General features: G+C 32.6%; 1 protein-coding gene across 6 annotated transcripts in view; it reads left to right on the forward strand.

The window, feature by feature from the left end:
- ANKRD17 (ankyrin repeat domain 17) overlaps positions 1 to 22,049 on the forward strand; it is a 158,897-nt gene that overhangs the window by 34,145 nt on the left and 102,703 nt on the right. The gene's annotated exons all lie outside the window — the stretch shown is intronic.

Below are 22,049 nucleotides of genomic sequence, written 5' to 3' on the forward strand. Positions count from 1 at the left end.
AAAGAGAAGCAAAGCATAAAAGCAAGACAGGGTCAGACCTTATTCCGTGTGAGAATGTGTCAGTGTGGTTCACATGATTACTGAAGGAGTCTAGAATTATTTTGTTTAAACTTCATGTTTCATAAATTGTATGTTTGGTAGGGAAAAAGGGGGCTCTGACTGATAAAAAGCCTTGTGCTGGTGCTGACCTTTAGATTAACTCATTAGAAGGTGGGGTCTGCAAATCAGCTTTGAGTAGGTTTAGTATCATATGTCTTAGAATTCATTTACATATCTAAGCCTAAAGCTTTGCTTGCAATTAACTGTTAAGAATAGCTGGATATTTAAACTTAAAACTGAGCATGTATATCAATCTAATTGATTAATTTAGCTGGTACACTCTGGTCCTAGATTTTTTTCATGTGACTTTGATTATTATAAAATAAATTATTAAAAATTTAAACCCCCTAAAATTTAGGACACTAATGCTAGAGAGCTATGAATAAAAATTTTCTGTAATTTGAGTTATGAGAATTTTAAATTTCCTTTTTTTTCTGGTTATATCAATTTTATAAGAACCTATTTGAGTATAAATCAGTCCAAGGAAATATATGTCAAAGTCAAAGTATAATTGATTTTGGCCTTGGGTGTAGTATGCTATCAAAAATTTGTATTTATAGGTATTGATATTTAAATCCCATATTGTTATTTGTGAGGTTGTAGGGTATTTATTTCCTTCATTAAGAAAAAACTGGCTAATTCAGATAAAGAGGCTTCAAAGTGGAGAGTGGTATTCCTAATACTTAGACTGTTGAAAATGTATTAACTATTTCCCGGTCTACAGGAAGAGATTTTATTGTGGGGAGAGGGTTTGGGAAAAGAAGCTGCAAAGGGAAGCTAGGCGGGGTTAGCAGGAGAAAAAAGCCTATGCGCATTATAAAGTGCTGCATGATCAATGAGTATTTTCTGGAGTCCCTCAGTGTGTGCTTGGAGCTGACATTGCAGCAAGTCTCATGGTTGTTCTGCAGAATGAAAACTGATTCCATTGTATTATCTTCCTCCTTGCAGACACCTGCCAACAACATGCTTCCCCCCCCCCTTTCTGAGAGCTGCTGTCTGAATTGAATTGTGGTTAATTTTTATTGTTTTCCTTTTTTAAAAAAAATTTACTTTGATACTATTAGTTTTTTTTTAATGGTGTGGTAAAATTATTAGAAATAGTGGTATACACATTCAACCAGGGACTCTAGTAATTATGGGTGGTCACATGACTTTTTAGTGGCTCAGTTTAAACAAGTCTAATTAGATTATAAAGTTCTAGTGGTGCCTTTAGATTTGCTTTCTAAAAATTTGTTGCTTCAGATGTTAAAGAAGTGTACTTTATAGTTCTTGATAAATCTATTTGACAGTTTTCCTTGGTCATTAAAAATTTCAATATGTAACAGATTTTACAAGTCCTATTTATTTTCTAGAGAAAAACCCCCTTGAGCATAGTTTTGTGCTTTTAGTCCTAGATTTTTTAAATGCTGTGTCAACAATTGTCTTTTCATTATTTCCATTAAAATTGTTTAGTGTCATGTTAGGATTTTCGCATTACTTAATTTACTAATTGTTACTAGTTATTAAAATCTATGCAGTTTTAATTGTCCTAATTTTCAATGTCTTAATTTGGTTTCTGTATACCTGTTGCATTAAACTAAACTAAATGAGTAGTTTTCTCTCTTTATTTAAAATATTATTTGATTTAATTAAGTATTTGTCAATAATTGGTAGGATAGATATGAAAATTTTCCAAGTAGTAATAAGAGGCTTCTTTTCCAAAATTATAAGTATTCAAGACCTAATGCTAAAAATAAAATTGCAAAGAATAAATTTGCTAACTCTGAAGCTAAATTTACCATTTTCTAAAACATCTCGTATTGCAAGTAAATAGATATGTATTACATAATAAGATTTCTAGAAGAGTATCTTCTTTTTTCAAAGGAATAACTCCTTGAATAAACGTCCAATAATGGATAATGAAGTTCATCTGCACAACATACTGATAATTTTATTATTGTACTTAGCACACTGCCACACTAGAAAAAAATATTTTTCCTTGGGGCCATGGTGTTTTATTGCAAAAATAGATTAAAAACTTCGAAAGCAAAATGATCCTTTCTAATTTAATGAAAAATTTGTAATTTTTTGTTGTTTTCTGTGCATGAGTTATACAACTTGAAAAATAGTTCAAGTGACTCCAGAGGTAAAGAGACGTGTGAGTTACATATGCTTCACAAGGCCCCAGGCTCAAAGCTAGTGTGAGTTAGTTAAATACAACTCACATGGCAATTAATGTGTTAATATTGAGCTATTTCAAGTTAATTAATGTAATTTCACCTTTGTGATTGTATTTATTGAGTATATGAGATTTTATATAGATTCTGCTTACATTAAGTTAACTTTGGACTTTTATTTTTTTCTGTTTTTATAATTTGGTCTTTTGAAACATAATTTTTTTAAAGGTGCTCTTGTTAAATCTTAGTAAAAAAGAAACTTGAAATCAGTATCATTAGTGTATATAGTATAAATTCTCATAATGCTGTGGTTTACCTTTTAAACTGTGATTGCTTGTTACATATATACCCATGTTTTTAAGTTGACTTTTAGATCTTTAAAATCTTAAGTAAAACATTGTGTCTAAAATCTATAATAAAACAAGAAAAGGTTGATTTGAGCTTATATCATTGCTTTTCTGCAATCCAAGGTAATGGATTAAATAGAATAACTTGGTTATTTAAGTTATTCAAATAATATAGTCAGTAATTTTCTTCTTTAAAGCAAAGTGTTTCTGTTCTTTCTGCTCACCTTCTCTAACAGGAACTAAAGCTCAGGAAAGTAGCTAAATACAGATGGTAGAAAAAGGGCTGAGAGCCCACATAAATATCTCTTCTCTTGTTCTGTTTATGTTGTTTTTCCTGAGACATGATTATAATTTTAGAATTTTGACGATTTCCCTATATGTTATATGTAATAATGATCTTAATACTTAAAAAAGATCAATAGGAAGCAAGAGTCTTCCAAATTTTCTTTCTTTGTAGAACCACATTTGCATGATCAAGGGCTATGTATATAAACCTGAGGTTTATATTTTATATATATATATATATAGGCTCAAAAAATTTTTTTTTTAATTTTTTTTTTTTTCCTTTTTCTTTTTTAAGAGACAGGATCTCATTCTGTCACCCAGGCTGGAGTGGAGTGGCGTAATCGTAGGTCACTGTAGCCTTGAATTTCTGGGCTGAAGCAATCCTCCCTCCCACCTCACCCTTTGGATTAGCTAGGAGCTAGGACTACAGGTCATGTGCCACCATGCCCAAGCTAGTAGGCTTTTTTATGTGAAAACATCAAATAAATTCAGCATGATGTCAAGTGCCTATAATCCCAGCCACTTGGGAGGCTGAAGTGGGAGTAATGCTTTGAGCCCAGGGGTTTGAGACAACATGGCAAGACCTGGCCTCTAAAAATAAATAAAATCATGAAACAAATGATTACTACGTATTCTGTTTATTACTTATAATTGGACTATGTTTAGCCATCTTAGAAATGAGAAATTTTTACAAATACGTCTATCTTTTAACTTTAATTAAATTCAGAATACTTTGTTCAGGGTACAGTATTTAATATATTTTTGCTTTAAAACAGTAGTGATTTTTATAAAAATAAAAATATTTATAGTGTTAAGTATAATAACAACTCTCATGCCCAATCTTTTTCCTTTGTCAACTAAAGCCAGGATCTCTAGCTTCATCTGTACTTGACATTACAGGTTATAGTAATTTAAAGTAAAAACCCCAACTCTCTATGTTTGCTCCTTAGAGACACAATGGATTGAGGATTTGACTAAATCCTTTAGGTTAGAACTAAATTAAGGGTCAGATTTAAGCAAAATAAGTAGGTTTATTATGGAACTATTTCTTGGCTGTTTTTGTTTTTCAAATAACATTGAAAAGTCTCAGAGAAGTTATTGTTTGCTTTTGATTTGTAAAGATTATGGACTAATGCATTCCAATTAAAAAGGGAAATGCACTTGTCATTTACCATAAAAATTACTTTTAGTAGACTCTTTTGATGGGTATTTGCTGTGTTTCTTTATATGAAATATGTTGACTTATGTAATGTATATCATTTATATACTATACTAGTAAGTGTTTTGTGGATTTCTAAAGTGGGATTATTGGAGTGAGCCAACGTGCCTGACTTCAAAATTTACTTTATATTTTCTTATTTTATTTATACAAATATGTATATTTATATGTACCATATTTTTTGCCACGATTTACTTTTGTCATTGGTATTGGAATAAATAATATTTTCATTGGAAAATAGAAGTGACAGTAACATCTGCCCATCTTTCTACTTATCAAATTACAACTCTTCACCACCCTTAAATTCCCAGGAACTGTTGAATTGAGAAATAGTGTTAGGCGAGTTTCAAACTGTATGTGATCTGTGTTGTGTGGATTCTTTAGTGTCTGACCTTTTGTCATTCAGCTTCTTTCTCTCAGTTTTGGTATCTGCTGCCTACCTCATCATGATTTCTTTTTCTGGCTACAGATTGTCCAAGTGTTGATCCTCTATCAGTTTTTGGATATTGCTGCCAGCCTAACTCCTTGATTTCACACAGACCTTCTCATTTATTGACCTTATTCTTTTAACTCATGTTTACCCTTAGCTGGTTCTAACCTTGAATCTGTCCTATTGCCACTTTCTTAGACCTTGTCACATGTTCTGCATTTTAATTTATTATCCTGTCATCATAATATAAGACCAGTATTTATTTGCGTAAAGTGTTTAAACAAGTTTGAGAAATAGTTTCTAAATTCTTACAATTTGTAAGGAAATACCAGTTAAGATTTTCTGAAAACCTGTGCTATGTTTAAATGTTCACGTGTAGTGGAAAATTTCCTTTTTAAGACTTTTTATCACATTTGTGCAATATTTTACTTCTTCAAAATATCTGTATTAATTTCTCTCTCTTATTGCTTTTAGTTTTCTCCATGTAATAGAGGGAAATAACATTGGATAGAAAGATACTCTGTTCTGTAAAACTTTATCCAATTAAATGACCAGAATATTAAGATTAAACCCAACATGTATCATTTTTTAAAATCTTAAGAGAATCATCATTTCTTAAGTATTTTATGAATTATAAGAAGTATATAAATAGGAATGCTGAATTATGTTGATACTGATTTTAAATATTTGTAGACTATGTTTAATGGGCTTCCTTTTTCATTGTTCTGCATCTTTAGTGCTGTAGCCTGATTTACTGTGAATAGCTTTATTCCTCTTGGTGTCCTCATTGACTTAACAGTATATTTTGAACATAGTGAATGCTTGTTTTTCATTTTAATTTGAATTATTCTTGTACTGTGAAGGAAACACCATCCTCTTCCCCCCACCCCCACCCCTTTAGGAATGTCTTTGAATTCTTGGCTTTGTTTAAGTGTATATATAGAGTGAGGAAGAACTAAAAGTCATTCATATTAACTGAAATCAACCCAGGTGATCAGTAGGTTGGGGTTTTAAGGATTATAATATAAGCTTTGTATAGCATTTGAAATACTGTAAGTTTTATTTTATCGTGTTTTATAATCTCTAAAATTTGGTTGTGTCAAATAGTTTCTCCAAGATCCCCTCTAAATATAAAAGTCTATAATGAGATTTCTTAAGGCAGTGGCTTCAATAACTTCTAAACAAAATGTTTGAGATGATAGTATTTATCTTCTGTATTTTTAGTATTTATCTTTCTGTATTTTGGACAATCTGTAGCCAGAAACTTATAACCCATTCTACTATGTCATTTTACATTTAAGAATCAAATTCAAGCTCAGTTTGACACTTGAACTATATATTGTTTTACTTCATTCTGCCCATTCAACTTTACAATACTTAAAATGGTTTGCTTTACATTGTATCCTACTATCTAATTATTGCTCATTTTGTCTACCTTCTCTACCCTCTTAACCATCTTCATCATTCAAAGTCCTTCTTAGATGCCCCTTCTGTAGAGTTTTCTCACTCTAGTCTTCTTTTCACATTCATTTTATCCTACTATCCTTTTGTGCTTTGAAAAAGTAATGTGAGACCCATGTACATTTAAAATATTTTATGGTCTATTCTGTCCTTATTGAAATGGTAAATTCTTTAATATAAGGATCTGGGCTCTCTTTAAATTAAAAAAACAATTGTGTAGGGCGGGGCATGGTGGCTCACGCCTGGAATCCTAGCACTCTGGGAGGCCAAGGCAGGCGGATTGCTAGAGGTCAGGAGTTCAAAACCAGCCTGAGCCAGAGCGAGACCCTGTCTCTACTATAAAAATACAAAGAAATTAATTGGCCAACTAATATATATAGAAAAAAAATTATCCGGGCATGGTGGCGCATGCCTGTGGTCCCAGCTACTCAGGAGGCTGAGGCAGCAGGATTGCTTGAGCCCAGGAGTTTGAGGTTGCTGTGAGCTAGGCTGATACCACAGCAATCACTCTAGCCTGGGCAACAAAGCAAGACTGTGTCTCAAAACAAACAAACAAACAAACAAAAAACAATTGTGTAAAAGATACTTCATCCCCCCAAAAGATTTGAAGTAGTTTATAAAAGAATATACTCTAAAAAAAATGTAAAATACAAAAGCAAAATTAGTAAATTAAGACTAGGGGGAAAAGTGGTATGCAGAAAAGTATATAGTATATAGTTATTAAACTTAGATCAAATTAACTACCAACCAGTGCTAAATTTGAAAACTTGATGAGTTTTGAGGTTCGTGTAGTCCATATGTAACTCCATAGGCATACTAGATGATTTGGAGAACTCATATTTTCTGAAACTTAGGTCTAAGAAAAAATTATTTCTTGGGCCCTTAGAATGGAGGAACTGTATGTTGTAATAGTTAACTTTTTCAGCATTCCTAAAATGAATGATAAGCTTCATATTGTTTCTACAGAGAGTTTAAACCAAGGATTTACTGATAAAATGCAATTCAGTTAAAAAAAAAATAATGTAGTGCAAGTATAGTACCTGGTTTTCCGATGGTTTGTTTCCGACTGTTTGTTCCGAGGATAAAATTTAGAACAACCAGAGCCAGACTTAAAAATGTTTTTGTGTAATCCATATAATATTGGCCCACACAGTGAACATGGTAGATACACACATGTATATTTATTTACATTTTCATTCATTCATTTCAGCACTGTTGTGTAGTTTTCACTCTCTAAGTGTTTTATGTTTTTGATATTATTATATAATAAATGCTAGTTATTTTTATTTTACAATTGTTGCTTGTGAATACGAATACAGTGGATATTTGTATGTTGGTCTTGTATCCTGTAGGCTTACTAAATTCATTGGAGTTTTATTTATTTGCTGGCTCTTACGATTATCTATGTACTTGGTCATAAATACAAAGTCAATTTCTACCTCCCTAGCCGATTGTTGCGCCTTGTAGTTCTTTGGGTAGGACCTTCAGTAAAATGTTGAATAGAATTGGTGACTGTTGACATCCATGCCTTTTCTTATCTTAGGGGGAAAAGGATTGTCTTTCATAATTAAGTGTAATGTTAACTGAAGTTTTTTCTTGATTCTTTTATCTGGTTGAGGATTTACCATTTATTCCTAGTTTGCTAAGAGTTTTATCATCAAGGGGTATTGAATTTTATCATGTTCTTTAATCTTCATCTTTTGAGATGATTATGCCTGTCCTTGTTAATGTGTGAATTATATTATTTGACTTTTTAAAAGTATTAATATTAACCAGGGGTGAGCAAGAATATTAGTTGACTTTGTATTTTAAACTAACTTTATATTCACAAGATAAACTCCACTTGGTAATGACGTATAATCCTTTCTATATATGGCAAGCTTTGATTTATAATAACTTGTTAAGGGTTATTGCTCTTCACGAGGCCTGTTGGTCTTTAGTTTTCTTGTAGTATCTTTGACCATTTTTTTACATCAGGGAAATACTATCCTTATAAAGTGATTGAGAGTATATCTTTCTCCTTTTCCTGAAAGTTTATGTATAATTGATTGATTGAACCGACCAGTGAACCCCTCTGCACCTAGAGTTTTGTTTATGGGAAGCTTAGATGATTATTTGTAACATTTATTCTTCTATGCTATCTTTCTCCTTTTTCTGAAAGTTTATGTATAATTGATTGAACTGACGAGTGAAGCCCTCTGCACCTAGAGTTTTGTTTGTGGGAAGCTTAAATTATTATTTGTAACCTTTATTCTTTTACGCTATTAAGATTAAAAGCTATATATTTTCCTCTATGTACTGTTTTAGCTGTATACCACAAATTTTGATGTATTATAGTTTCATTAGCATTTAGTTCTAAATATTTTCTAATTTCCTTTGTGATTTTCCCTTTGACTCATTCTGCCTTTCTTAACTGGGGTTTCTTGGGAGAATTAATCTTTAGTGCCTGAGGCTATTAGGCGTTCTATTCTCTCCTGTGCCTGCATGTTGATATTACTTATATATCATTTTTGGGGAGAATTGGGAACGTAGTCACTCATAGACTTCCAATTTAATTATGTGTGGTTTGAGAATGTACTATAATTTCAGCTTTTAAAAATTGTTTTATCCCCTCAAATATGGTCTGTTTTGGTGAATGAATGTTCCGTGGTCGCTTTAAAAGAATATGTTCTCTGTAGTTGTTGTATCGAATGTACCATAAATGTCGGTTAAATTATGTTAGTTAATGATATTGAAGTCTTTTATATCTTTCCTGATTTTCTGTTTGTTCTGTTAGTACTGAGAGATGAATATTGAAAATTCCAACTGTAATTGTGGAGAGGACCATTCTTCCTTTCTGATTTGTCAGTTGTTGCTTCATGTGTTTTGGAGCTTTGTTATGAGGTACATAGACATTTAGAATTATTGTGTCTTCTGCTGAATTGTTCCTTTTATTGTTATGATATATCCCTCTTTGGCTTTATTAATATTTGTTGTTTTTTGCCTGAATGTAGATTGTCTGATATTAATAATAGCTCTACCAGCATTCCTACAACTAATGTTTCCATGTTGTATCTTTTTCCATTCTTTTAACCTATCTATGTCTTTATATTTAAAGTGTGATTGTTTTAGACTACATGTAGGTAGCTTTTGCTTTTTTATCCATACTGCCAATCTTTGCCTTTTTAGAGTGTATTTAGTTCATTTTCATTGAATATAATTATCAATATTTTATGTTTAAGTCTACCATCTTGCTAATTGTTTATTTGTCCCATTTGTTATTTTTTCCTTTGTTCATGCCTTTTATTAGATTGAGTACTTTAAATTATTTGATTTTTTATATCTTTAATTTGACATTTTTAATTTAATTTTTAATTGACAAATATATATACTTACAGAGTACAACATGATGTTTTGAAGTATGTATATGTTATGGAATAGCTAAATTGAGATAATTAACATATGTATTACCTCACATACTTATTATTTATTTGTGGTGAGATCACTTAAAATCTTACTTTCTTAGCAATTTTCAAGTATGTAATACATTGTGTTTTTTTATTTTGTTTTGTTTTGTTGCCCAGGCTAGAGTGAGTACCTTGGCATCAGCCTAGCTCACAGCAACCTCAAACTCCTGGTCTCAAGCAATCCTACAGGCATGCGCCACCATGCCCGGCTAATTTTTTCTGTATATATTAGTTGATCAATTAATTTCTTTCTATTTATAGTAGAGACGGGGTCTCACTCTTGCTCAGGCTGGTTTCGAACTCCTGACCTTGAGCGATCTGCCTGCCTCGGCCTCCCAGAGTGCTAGGATTCCTATAATAAATACATTGTTATACACTGTAGTCACTATGTTGTAAGTAGATCCTCTTGAAGGTCTTCTTCCTGTTTAACTGAAATTTTGCATCCTTTGACCAGCATCTTCCCAATTCATCCCTTTACCCTTTCTCCCATTCCGTGGTAACTACTTTCTTTTCTGTCTGCTTCTGTGAGTTCAACTTTCTTAAACTCTACATATGAGATCACACAACATTTGTCTTTCTGTGACAGCCTTGTTTTTCTGAGCATAGTGTTTTCCAAATTCCTCCATGTTGTTGCAAGTGACAGGATTTCTTTCTTTCTTTTTTTTTTTTTTTAAGGCTAAATAGTATTGTGTTGTATATATGTACCACATTTTCTTTATCCATTCATCTACTGATGGGCACTCAGGTTGATTCCTTATCTTGGCTATTGTGAACAAAGGGCTGCAGTGAATATGGATGGAAGTGCAGTTATCTCCTCAACGTATTGATTTCATTTCCTTTGATTGTATACTCAGAAGTGGGATTGTTAGAGCATAAGGTAGTTCTATTTTTAATTTTTTGAGGGACCTCTCTACTGTTTTCCATAATGGCTGTATTAGTTTACATTCCCATCAGCAGTGTGCAAAGCGTGCGTTTTCTCCACATCCTTACTGGCATTTGTTAACTTTCATCTTTTTTTTTTTTTTTTTTTTTTTTTTATTTTTTTAGAGACGGGGTCTCGCTCTTGCTCAGGCTGGTTTTGAACTCCTGACCTTGAGCAATCCGCCCGCCTCGGCCTCCCAAGAGCTAGGATTACAGGCGTGAGCCACAGCGCCCGGCCCTAACTTTCATCTTTTTGATGATAGCCATTCTAGCAGGTGAGAGGTAATATCTCATTGTGTTTTTTTTTTTTTTTTTTTTTTGAGACAGAGTCTCGCTTTGTTGCACAGGCTAGAGTGAGTGCCGTGGCGTCAGCCTAGCTCACAGCAACCTCAAACTCCTGGGCTCAAGCGATCCTGCTGCCTCAGCCTCCCGAGTAGCTGGGACTACAGGCATGCGCCACCACGCCCGGCTAATTTTATATATATATATATTAGTTGGCCAATTAATTTCTTTCTATTTATAGTAGAGACGGGGTCTTGCTCTTGCTCAGGCTGGTTTCGAACTCCTGACCTGGAGCAATCCGCCCGCCTCGGCCTCCCAGAGTGCTAGGATTACAGGCTTGAGCCACCGAGCCCGGCCTCATTGTGTTTTAACTTGCCTGTCCTTGATGATTAGTGATGATCATTTTTTCATAAACCTGCTGGCCATGTGTATATTTTCTTTGGAGAAGTGTCTATTCAGGTCCTTTGCCCATTTTTTAAAAATCAGATTATTTATTTTCTTGCTATTGAGTTAACATCCTTGTATATTTTAGATATTAACCTCTTATCAGATATATGATTTGTAAACATTTTCTCCAGTTCCATAGGTTGTGTCTTCGCTCTGTTGACTGATTCCTTGGCCTTACAGAAGTGTCTTAGTTTGATGCAATTCCATTCATCTATTAGGTTATTAAGTATGAAATGTCTGATTTCCTTAATGCTAAGACAGTTGATATCGCTGACAGTTCACTTTAACACTTCTTGTTTTATTTTTATTGTGAAGGTACATCCCATTCTTTCAAACGCACAATTTGGCTTATGCTTATCTGTCAAATTTTTTTTTAGAGCAATTTTTGTGAAACCCTGGATAAGTAAACAATTCAAGTTAGTTTCAAATATGAGTTCTGTCGTGGAACCAGTGCGGCACAGATAGCTCGAACTGTCAATGAAGTGTTTGGGAAGGATGTGGCTAATGAATGCACAGTACATTGAATGTTTGAGAAGTTCCATTCTGGTGATTTTAATCTTAAAAAGGATCCACATGGGCGACCTGAGATCAAGGTGGATAATGATGAACTGAAAGCTGTAGTGGAAGTGAATCCATCTCAACTTCATGTGAATTAGCAATGTTTTACGTTGCTATTCCAACAATATTTAACCATTTGAAACAAATTGGCAAGGTAAAGAAGCTGGATAGATGGGTTCTGCGTGAATTAAATGAACATCAGAAAAGAAATTGTCTTGAAGCTTCACTTTCTTTTCTGTCACATCATAAAGGTGAACCATATTGTTATGTGTAATGAAAAATAGATTATTTTTGGCAATCGCAAGTGTTTGGCACAATGGTTGGATAAAGATGAAGTGCTGAAACACAGTCCAAAACCAAATATTCATTAAAAAAAGCTAATGATGTCTGTTTGGTGGTCCAGTGCTGGTATTATCCACTACAGCTTCATGACACCTGGTCAGTTGATTATAGTGGATGTCTATTGCGACCAATTGGATGAAATGATTAGGATGCGTGCCATTAAGCAGCCAAGATTGGTTAGTAGAGACAGGCCAACCATCTTGCAAGACAGCACTCAACCACATGTCGCACAAATAGTGCTGCTTGAACTACCAAGGCTGGTCTTAGAAACTCTGTCATCCACCATATTCACCAGCCTTGCACCAACTGACTACCACTTCTTCCAGGCTTTGGACCACTTCTTGCAAGGAAAAATATTCAATTCTCAACAAGTTGCGGAAACCTTTTGTGATTTCATTGCCACTTGCTCTCCAGGCTTCTTTGCTGCTGGCATAAACAAGCCTATCATTAAGGTGGCAAAAGTGTTTCAGTAGTTTAGGTGCATACTTTGATTAATTGTACTGCTTCTTTGAGATGTAATAGACTAAATTTTTGATTTGAAATCAGACATTTCATATTTAATGACCTAATATTTTTGCTTTTGTTGCCTGTGCTTTTGGGGTCATATTCAAAAAATCATTGTGCAACTAGTGATATGGAATTCCCCTCTCCCCCATTTTCTTGAGTAGTTTTATACTTCTAGGTCTTATGTTTAAGTCTTTAATCTATTTTGAGTTTATTTTTATATTTAGTATGAGATAAGGATCTAATTTCTTCCTTCTGCATATGAATATCTAGTTCTTGTAGCACCACTTTTTGAAGTGACTGTCCTTTTCCCATTATGTGTTCTTGGCATCTTTGTCGACAATCAACTGGATGTATAATGGGTGCATTTATTTCTGGGATTTTTATTCTGTTTCATTGGTCCAAGTTTTTATGCTAATACTATGCTGTTTTTATGCTAATGCTGTGCTGTTGTGATTTCTATAGCTTTGGTAATATATCTCAAAATCAGTGTGATGCCTTTAGCTTTGTTCTTTTTGCTTAAGATTAATTTGGCTACTTGGGATCTTTTGTATTTTTAAGTATTCCATTGTATCACCTTTATTGCCTTATTACTTCTTTTTAATGTTTTATTTGTGATTGTTCCCAAGCTAGAATATTAGTCAATCACTGAAATATTAACAGTTATTTTGAGAAAAAAATTAATAAAATAGGTTAAAACTCAAGACATATTAAAAATCAGGACACAGAATTCTCATGTCTAGTAAAAGTAATTCAGACACGAGCATACAGAAAAACTAGAATATAAATTGGAAGTATAAATATTAAAATATTCAAGTTTTGCCTTTGTGCTTCTTTACAGTGAATATGTATTAATGTAATGAGCAGAAAAGCAATTTCAAAATCCATATCCCTTGTTCAGTAATTTATCTTCTAAAAATGTTACGAAATTGAAAGGAAGACACATAAAAATATTCACTGTAGCAGTATTTCTAATAGCAAAGAAAGTAATAATAAATTTGACATGTTTATTTAAATTGGCACCTCAAGACACCTGTTAAGGTAGCAGGTCTGACTAGTCATGAAGAAGGACTCAGGACAGACATAGAGAAGATGTTTATACTTGTAACATGATTGCTGACATCCTGTTAACATAATCTTAAGGTACAGTTTGAAGCCATGATTAGAATGAGATGTGTTGGGAAGAGATTGGGGGCATTTTTAGAATTTCAGAATACTGCAGCCACTTGCTCTCAAAAACTAGGAGTTAGTTGGGTGTTTGACACTATACTCTTCAAACTTGTATATCCTTTTATGTAAGTTTTAATTAGTTCACCTTCCTTACCCAATATGTTTAAACCTTCACAGTTTCTGACATTTGTCATTTATTTTGTTCCTGCTCATGCAATTTATTACACAATTCTTGGAGAATGTATTTGAGTATCATTCCTGGGGGAAAGGATGGCTTTGATTTTGTTTGGAGGTGTGTCGTGAGAGCCAAAGATGCAATGAGAGGAATATTTATAATTTTAATTTAATCTTCTTTATGACTTTGGGTGAAGATGTAGTATACTAAAAGTAAATTATCTTTTAATTTTTTTCTTTTCTTTCTGATACTAGACTTGTGTACTAAGAATTACTTCTTGAAGTGTTAAAGTTGAATCATGTGACTGTCAGCATTCAATTTTAATTTTAATATGGGTTTTGGATGAAGTTTTGCATTTACATATTTCAAAGCCATTTTGCCAACATACCTTATAGAAAATGTATCGAAATTTCTTAGGGATTTTTGACCTATTGTCAAATAAACTTATCCTTAAACAGCCTCTTTATCAAGTGAAACATAGAGCCAACAGCTATTCAATTTGTTTGGTACACTTTACAGTGTACCCAATGTAATTTTTTTTTCCTTTTTTTTTCTCTTAAGGGACAGGGTCTTGCTCTGTCACTCTGTCTGGAGAGCAGTGGTGTGATCTTAGCTCATTGTAACCTGGAACTCCTGAGCTCAAACAATCTTCCCATTTTAGCCTCCCAAGTAGCTAGGACGGCAGGTGCACACCACCAATCTCGGTTGCCTAGGCTGGTCTTTCTAAAAAATTTCTCTAGGCTGCAAGTGAATCTCCTGCCTTGGCCTCCCAAAGTACTGGGATTACAGGTGTGATCCACTGCACCCAGCATTGAAAAACTTGAGTAAATACTTTAGCTTAGATAATTTAAGGGGCTAGGTATATAGACTTAAATGGTTTTTTTGCTTGTTAAATGGTAATTCTTATTATTTTATCATTACTCTAGGTAATGGTTCAAAGTCGGTGATATTTTAGGAAGACTTCTGCTGCATTGAGTGTTTCTATAATGTGAATGTTTATATACAATTAGCAGGTAGATGGGGTGACCATGTATTTCAGTCTGCTTGGGACAATTCTAGTATATACTTATTTTCCTAGTATAATTTAAAAAATGTTTTCATTTAGATTATATGTGGACACCCTAAAGTTAGAGGAATGATGGTGGTATAAGTCTAAAGTTACATTGGTTCATACAGTTTTTTCCAATATTTATAGGTTTTGTACCACCAAATGACAGCAACTGAATACAAAGTAGACTAACATAGTTGAATACACCAAGCCAAAAATATTTAATATCATGTGCATTTACCTGAATTTCTTACTAGCAGATAAATAGAACATTTGAGTTAACTGGATAATGCTTAATAGATTTCATTCTGAAAATTTAATATATTATTTTTTCCAGGTATTTTAAGCGAAGGAAATAAAATATGGTATTTATGTTAAATTTTACCTATGAACTTTGGTGTGTGAAGTGCTGTGGTAGAAACAAATGAGTACAAGCCCTACTAGCCAGGCAGCAGTTACTACTTATTTTGCTGCTACTACTTATTTTACTACTTATTTTATCATTGATACCCACGTCCAAATTAATTACAAAATCTTTTGGATCACCTGTGAGGATTCTTTTGATAATGCAAACTGCAATTAATTTCTTATCTTTGTAATTTTATATTTGCTTAAACCAGTTGCAAAATAATCCTGTTAGGATGAAGTCAAGACTTTTGTGTAAACACCAGTGTAACTCAAACTTTGTATACCTGCTGCTGCTTGACTGCCAGCACACAACAAAATCAGTGGACTAGAAATAGAAAGCAAGATTTCAGTGGAGACACTAAGACAAGGTCACATGATTAATTCTACAGTTTGAGGTTTTTTTCCATGAGCATGTATTTTAATGGCTGTGACTTACTATGTGTTTTAGGATATAGGGGAGCTACTTATATATCTACTTATTTTATAAAGTAAATTTTAAAAATACTGATTCTTTGCCAGTCTCACATTTTATGAAGTAACTTCATCTGATTCTTCACATGTACCTTTGACATTAATGTCTTTAACACTAAAGCTACGTTTTTAGTCACCTGGCATAATTTTCCAGAGCCCATCTTCCTATCATTTAAGACTTTTGAGATAAAGCACTTTCAGAGTCAGCGTATGATATTCGTATCTCAAGCCACAAATACATACTTTTATCACTTTAATATATGTGGACTTTTCATTTTTCCCCTATGTAGCTATCTATTATTATCTCTACAATGAAATCATTTACTAGTTTTTAAAAGTGATCCTTAAAAGGATTATTTACAATAACATACAGCACTTAGAATTGAAGGCTGACCATATCTCCAGGAATATATTTTTAATCTTGTTAACTTTTCTTTGCCTTAAAAAAAATACTCAAAACATTCTGTCATGTGACTTTCATATAAACTTACATCCACAACTTGAATTGTTTGGGACTAGTGTGTCTTTCCCAAACAAGGAGGCGAACATAAGATGACTACCCCTTTTCTGAAGCATTTAGGGGGTGGGGAGTATTGCTTTACATTTGGTTGTATATGATATTTGACATCTATATGTAAATTCAGTTTTTAAGGAACTAATTTCTGTGCGAGATGCAGTTCATTTTAAAATTAGAAGTTCTCTTTCTAATTTCATCAAGATTGATGTTAATACAGATGTTCTAAAGGGTTACAAAAGAGTTTGCCATCTTTCTCGGTTTTAAAGCAAAATTGATGGGTAAAGAAAAATATCAGTTAAAATTGATGGCCTTGATCTGTTTTGCTAAGTACTGAAATTTATTAAATATGGTACATATATTAATATATGCTTATATCTGATTTTAAGTGAGCAAGTATCTAGTGTTTTAATGTTACTTCTGTTTACTATTGTTTGATATGACAGGATTATCATTACCTGCTGGATCTCACCCAAACAGTAGAAGGATCTTATTCAGCAACTTTTATTGAGCATCGATAGTGTTCTTGGAGGTTGGGTTACATAAGTGCCCAAACAGATAATAATCCTTGCCATCTTGGGGCATTGAAAGGACTTTGGTTTTTTATCTAAGTGAAATGGGAGCTGTTGGATGGTTTTGAATGGAAGAATGAAAAGATTTTACATTTTAAAAGGAATTGGAATACTTAAAAAATCTGACTTTCAATTATTATGTGAGCTTCAGTTTTGGGCAGTATATATGCATATATGTATATGTGTATAGGTGCATATACATGTATATTTCTGTGCATATACATACCTATACATAAATAATTAAGACAAAGTTTCATAATTTATTTGCTTAATGGTAGTCTATTAGATATCCCCTGCTGTTGCTGCTGCCTCCATTAGAGTGTTTGTTTGTTTTTTGAGACAAAGTCTGTCTCTGTTGCCAAAGTTACAGTGCAGGGGCGTCAGCCTAGTTCATGAAGATAATGCAGGCAAAAGAGATGAAGTGTGGTGGGACAGAATGAGTAGGTTAGGTACATTAAATAGCTGTGGTGTAGGCCTTTATATGTAGATTCACTTTATTCTTAAGATAGCTATTTGTTAGTCTGTAGATGATTTATTTAATCATTCCATTGACAAGCATATGGATTATTTATAGTTTTTTATATTATAATCAATATTGTAATGAACAGTTTTTTGTTTACATGTGTGACTTTTTTATACTAAATTCCTAGAAGGAAAATATTGTTGGTTTTAGATGCTGCCAAATATTCCTTCAAAACATTAGATATTATCTATCAATAGATGAAAAATACCTCATTTTAATTTGTGTTAACCTGATTCCCAGTGAAGTTGAACATATTTATTGGACATTTGTATTTCTCCTGTAAATTGCACACCACTCCCGACATTTTGCCCATTTTGGTATTTGTCTTTTTCTTAGCAAAATTTAAAAATTTCTTTATAATTCTTTTTATCTTGTGTACATGATATTTTGTAACATTTTTTCTTAGCTTGTCAATTTTCTTATTTTATGGCATCTTTGGATTTTTGTTTTAATACTGTCAAAATCTATCAGTCTTTTCTTTCCTAGCTTCTAGGTTTTGTATCTTTCCAGAAAAACTTTGTGTACAGTATTATAACAAGTCAGTCTATCATATTTTCTTCTACTACTGATTTAATTTTATTTATGTTTCTAGTAGATTTTCCTCCCATCTGGAAGTTTTTGGAGGAGGTGTATTCTGTAGTAGAGGTCTAACTACTCTTTTCCAGCTTTGTAACCATTCTCCCAAAATTAAACTATGTCTTTTTTCTCACTGATTTGTAATACTACCTTTATCACATTTTGCAAGTCCCAAATATTATATTTGACATATGGTAGGGCATCCCTCTCCATTGTCTTTTTCAAAAAAATTTTTGGCAATTTTTGTGTATTTTCTCTTCCAGATAAATTTTAGAATCAACATATCAAGTTCCATTAAAAATCCCTTTCGGATTTTGATTGGAAGTGCATTGAATTTACAGATTAATTTGGGGAGAATTGACATCTCTACCCTATTGAATCTTCCCATCCAGAAACATGGTATGCCTCTCCATTTCTTCAGGTGTTTTTTTTTTTTATATCCTTAAGTAGAGTTTTATAGTCTTTTTTTCCATGTAGGTCTTAACACTTTTTCTGTTAGGTATGTTCCTAGATATCTTTTAGTTTTTGTTATTATTGTGAATTACATCTTTCCTTCCATTGTTCAGATTATTTTCTAATGGGTATTGCTGGTATATAGTAAGACTATGATTTCTGTAGTTTGATCTTACCTTATACTTTTCAGTTGATTCTCTTGAAACTTCTGGAAGGATGATTATGTTTCTTGCATATGATGGCATTTTTGTTGTTTCCTTTTTCAGTATGTATTTATAGTTACAGGGTTTTTGGTTTTGGTTTTTTTGTTTGTTTAACTCTGATCTTATTGCATTGGTTAGGTTTCTAGAACTGTTCACTATTAGTTCTGATTTGGGCATCTTCTTCCTGATATAAATTGAATGCTTCTAAGTTTTAAACTTTTATAATTAGATATATCTTGGATTTCTGGTAGAATACTTTATCATGAACAAAAGTTTCCTTCTTGGCTTCACACATTTTTATGGTAATGGATATTATGTTTAATCATATACTTTTGTTGGAATGATACATGTTCTTTTTCACCTTTAGTATTTTAATGTTGTGAATTGCATTAATACTTTACTAATGTTGGTCATGTTGTGTTTTATTTTTAATATTTATTTAATAAATATTTATTTGGATATTGCTAAGGGCCAGGGACTGTGATGGTGCTGAGTAAGTCTGAAAGGTTCCTCTCTGTCTTTATATGGAGAAGAGAGATAATAACCAAGCATCCAAGAACAAAATAATTTCAGGCTGTGATGGTACTTACGGACTAAATAAAGAGGGTGGTGTAGTAGAAAGATGAGGAGAGAAGTTTGATGTATGTAAAGGTAATTCTGTTAATTAATGTCTAGTGTTTTCCTTAATCCTTTTTTTTTTTTTTTGCAGTTGTCATGCAATACTGTTTTAGACTGCTGCTGAATTTAATTTATTTGTTAATGGTGTGTTTTATATAGACTTTTTGGTTTGTTGTTGTTATTCCTCTTCAGGTTTATTAATAGGGTTATTTATGATGAGCTTGGACATTTTCCCATATCTGCTTTCTGGGCCTTGTAAGTAAAATGATAATATTCTATTTCGTAAACATTATAATAATGCTATTTACATTTGGTAGCAATTACCTCTAAATGCATTTGGGTTCAGTGCTGTTTTGAAGAGTTAGATCTATGACTGCCCTTAACATTTCTTCAGTGGACACAGTCTACTAGGTTTCCTACCTTTTCTTAAATTACTTTTTTCTAGAAAACTGTTCAGTTTGTTTAGACTTTATTGCTTATATTTTCTCTCTCATTTTCCATATGCACACTTACTTACCCAAGAAACATTTTTTGGTTTTACAAATTAAACACATATGGCTTCTCAATTTCTGTTTTTATCATTATTAATTATATTGATGCATTTTGATTTGTATTTTATTTTTGTTGAAGCCTTTGATTTCTTTTAAATCTTTCTTGAGTTCTAATGAATAAGGGTCTACATTTTTCTTAAAGACAGCTATGGCTAAATCTCATAGGAAATGATATGCTCATAATTTTAATTTTCATTTCCTCTGTATTCTGAGAGTTAATTAGTAATCTTTTTCTTTTAAAATGTTCAAGTAGAGTACCATCCTTTTATTGTTAATCTTTTAGCTTTATGAGCCAAGAATATAACCTTATACAGTTTCTTCTTTTTGAAATCTGTTGAGATTTTCTTTTTTTCTTAAGGTATGGTCAGGTTTTTCTTTGTTTTAAAAGACTTTATTCTCTGTTCACGACATACTAAGTTCTAGTTCACTGTGACATATCAGTATTACAGTTAACCAATTCTATTTCTAAATCCTCTACAGTTTTGCATAATTACTTGCTCCTCATTTTTTGAGCTAGGTATATGGAGTTTCTTACTATGTTGTATAGATTTTCCAGTCATTTATGTTTAGCATTGTTGGTATTTAGCAGTTTTATGTTAGCATTTTAGATGTCTCTCTTATAATAGCATCTATAATATCATACATACAGGTTTTTTTCCTTTTTTTTAATTAACCCAGTCTGTGTTTTGTTCTTTTTTTTCTTTTATATTAACTTGGTCTTTTGGTTTTTTTCCCTGACATGGAAGGTTATAGTCAACATGAAATTGCTTCAGCCCCCCCCCCCTTTTTTGTCTTTAACTGAGTTTATTGAGTTTTCTTTCACTTTCTTTTTTTCTTTCCTAGTTTGGAAACTATGTGTCTTATTCCTGTTTTGTAGGTGTTGAATTAAATTAAATTGTAACAAGTTGCTCCCTTGCTCTAGAACATAGGTCTTTGGCATTATTTCATTTCCATCCTGGCTGTTTAAGTAATGTAAAACTTTAGTAATGTGTCTATGTTATAATATACTTCTGCTTTTTTTTAACTTTAAGGAATAATTTATTAACAATTCCCTGAGATGTTAAACATATACTGGTTTCTTTTCAAGCTAATTAATCTTGTGATTCTAAAACTAGGTCTTTATTGGATTCATTTTTCTTCTTGAAGGAATACTTTCTCTAAATTGAGAAAATGTTGGTGGTTTTTAAATTTGAAAGCCCTTACATACCTAAAAATTTATTCTATCGTTTGGAATTTCATTTTCAAAATAACTGTGCTTCAGAACTTTTAATCACACAGTTGTCTTCTAGCATCTAGTTCTGTATTTAGGAAATCTTACATCAGTATGAGTTTTAAATTCTCTTAACAGGGCCCCCACCAATACCACCCTGGAATTTTTCTAGATTTTGTATCCTTAGAATTTTGAAATTTTACCAGGTTTATGACTATAGGTTTTGTATTGTGTGTATTGATTGTGTATTTTAAAGCCATAAGAATATTTGTATTCTGAGGCTGCTTTTATGATAACTGATAAATACCGGAAAGAAGTTAAATTCATAATTAAATTGCATCCTAGTACTGAATCCTCTTATTGATACAGAGTTTGAGGGGAATTCTTGAAATACTCTTATGACTTTAATTCTGTGACAGAAAATCCACTTATAAACTCTAGGTTTTAGAATTCCATAGAATTTTGTCTTATTTTAAATATTCATAATTTGTCCACATTCTGGAGTTTTTAATTAATGTTAAAATTTCATATTGAAGTGTTATGTTAGTAATTTCATATTGAGTTGTTACAGGCAAATAATCACTTTGAAGCATAAGAAAGGAAGTTATGTTCTGTGTAAGCTCTATGGAACAAGGCGGTGTTAACCATTATATTGCTGATTCTTAGCACATTCCTAGGTCATAGTAGCTGCTTAATTAACATTTATTAGATGGATAGATGGTTATGAATGAAGAAATGTAGGAATAAATCAGTAGTGTTTTTTTAAGACTGAGCCTTCCCCTGTCATCCAGGCTAGAGTGCCATGGCATCAGCCTAGCTCACGACAACATCAAAGTCCTGGGCTCAAGCAATCCTTCTGCCTCAGCCTTCTGAGTAACTGGGACTACACTGACACACCACCAGTCTGGCTGATATTTTCTATTTTTAGTAGAGATCTTGTCTTGATCTTGCCCTTGCTCAGGCTGTTTCTCAAACTCCTGAGCTCAAGCAATCCTCCTGCTTTGGCCTCCCAGAGAGCTAGGATTATAGGCGTGAGCCACCGTACCTGGCCTTTTATAGA

Source organism: Microcebus murinus, chromosome 26, assembly GCF_040939455.1.
Source record: "Microcebus murinus isolate Inina chromosome 26, M.murinus_Inina_mat1.0, whole genome shotgun sequence".
Classification (NCBI taxonomy): Eukaryota; Metazoa; Chordata; class Mammalia; order Primates; family Cheirogaleidae; genus Microcebus; species Microcebus murinus.